Below are 2574 nucleotides of genomic sequence, written 5' to 3'. Positions count from 1 at the left end.
TTAATGATCCAGCTCACTTCTTTATTAATTAAAGACATTTCATACACACCTGCAGTGAGTGGTAGTAAAAACAAGTGACATAAGAGACACCACTTTGAATGTCATGGAGCCAATAAATCGCCCCTATCAGTTGTTATCAGTTCCATTACAATGTGTAAAAAGACTGCACTTACCAGTTGTAAACATGTCATTGACTATGGCATTGTTAATTGAAACAAAACTACTCGGTAAGGTTAAGGAAAATATTATGTTTGGGTTAAAATAAGTATCTATGTTATATATATGAATATAGGTAAGATATAGGTATGCTAGGTAAGTTAATGTAATAAGCTAGCTCTTAATTGTTACATAATAAACAGTTCACCAAATATGAAGAAGGCTAAACATATTGTAGTGGATATAAATAAAGGAAAACAATATGAAACCTTGCATCTAACTTTATTCAGTATCTTCAATTTCATGCAACAGTGTCCAGGGTTCATTGACAGGAGAAACAGAAACACAGAGGAGTTGACATGAACTTGTATAAGTCTCCAGTATTCCAAGAGATTCCTAATCACTCCAAGCAGATAAAAGCACAGCGTGAAATAGATGATATCCTTCATTAGCATTCCATGCTACGGCTCTGCTATTTTAACTGCTTTGTTTAGCCTGGGATGTATGTATCTGTATCCCTTGGATTAACTCAAACTGCCAATCAATCAACACTTCCGTCCCTGGAGAGTTCCTTTACTCAAGGCAAAGCATGTTGGTGAAACATGGCAGGAAGCAGGATAAAAACACTTAATGTTCACGTTTCCCTGAGAGTGGAGCCCTCTCCCTCTCCCCATGTCTCAGTCTAATTATCTGGGATCTGCAAGCTGCCATTTGGTGGTATTGATTTGTACTACCTGTTACACACAGCAGGCTCTGGCCCCTCAGGATGATGTCTACGGAGTGTTTGCCCACACCATGTAGTGATTATCGGCTGGCCAACTTTGTTGTTCAGGATATGAATAAGTGTCTACACGAGGGGTAAGCCATTATCTTCCATGATGTGTCTCTCTTGAGGATGTGTGTGTGAGCGAAGGAGCATCAGAGAGATAAATAAAGAGAGGGATAGAGTATAAAGAGCAGCGAAGCACATCAATTCAACATCAGGTTATTTTCAAAGGGTTTATGTGTTAGGAACAGACGTGAAGAGGCAAAGAGAGGAATTAAGATGTAATGTAGCACGTAATGCAGCCATATGTTGCCGTTAACCTTGGGGGAGAGGCAATATCAGAGGAACACATGTGTTTAGATTCTGAAACTGTAGGAGACGTCTCCAAGGAGTCATCGGTCTCCTTACTGTATGTCAACTTAAGATGTACACGCAATGAGCATGCTAACATAGTCACAACATCCTTATTAATGAATCATCATTAAATATTACTTTTTATTCCATGATCTGTGTTTGCATGTATCATGTTCTACACTGTTTTTAAAGCAGGGAAGACCATCGTCCCCATAAAGAAAGAAAAACAATAATATGTTATAAATATATATATTTTTTTAAATAACTCATGGTGGGTCAATATTCATAACATTACAAATAATGTATTTAACAACTATAAATGATGTTATATACTGTCTATATATATTGATTTATATTATATTATTGTCTTGTTATTTAGTGCAAACTTAGTTTAAAGGGGACCTATCATGCAAAATGCACTTTTGTACGTCTTTTATACACGGATATGTGTCCCCGGTGTGTCAGGGAACTCACCAAGTGTCAGAAAACACAACCCTCTCTCTTTTCCTCCGTACCCAAATCTCTAAAAACGGGGCTGCAACTGAGCTGATTATTATTTGAATTTTTCTGACGTCAGAAAAGGGGTCCTCCGCCTATAGAGAGGCGAAGTCCCTCCCCTTCCGGGAGCCTCCATGGGACCCCGGAAGCGGAAAATTATACATTGAAGTCAATGGAGAGCGAAAAGTTATCTTTTGATCCCGTTTGAATTGTGCCACGAATGACACATATGATGTTTGTCAATCTTAAACAATCATTTCCATGTAAAAAAGTCACAGTTTGTCTTAAAACTGTTGAAATATAAGACTATGAAAAATCGGAACTAGAAAGACTACAAATCCCAAATGCATTCTGGGTGATGTCATAGGCGATAATGCTCCAAGACTGGTTGCGACCAGGTTGCGACTCGCAAAGCAAAGAAGAAGAAGATCTCGCAATTAAAGCAAAGAAGAAGAAGAAGACTGATTTATTCCCTCCAATAAATATAAGAGATTGCTCCAATAAATTCACTTTTACAAGATGGCTGTGTGCTTTGTACCAGGTTGTAATCACAAAAGTGATCATACCACTTGCTCGTTCTATCGTTTCCCGTCTTATGAAAGGACCAGGAGTCGTTGGACCAAACATATCAGGTAATATACAGGACTGTCTCAGAAAATTAGAATATTGTGATAAAGTTCTTTATTTTCTGTAATGCAATTAAAAAAACAAAAATGTCATACATTCTGGATTCATTACAAATCAACTGAAATATTGCAAGCCTTTTATTATTTTAATATTGCTGATTATGGCATACAGCT

The sequence above is a fragment of the Notothenia coriiceps genome, unplaced genomic scaffold (assembly GCF_000735185.1).
Source record: "Notothenia coriiceps isolate Sejong01 unplaced genomic scaffold, NC01 NC01_scaffold00037250, whole genome shotgun sequence".
Classification (NCBI taxonomy): Eukaryota; Metazoa; Chordata; class Actinopteri; order Perciformes; family Nototheniidae; genus Notothenia; species Notothenia coriiceps.
The sequence above is the reverse complement of the archived record's forward strand: the minus strand, read 5'-3'. Positions refer to the sequence as shown.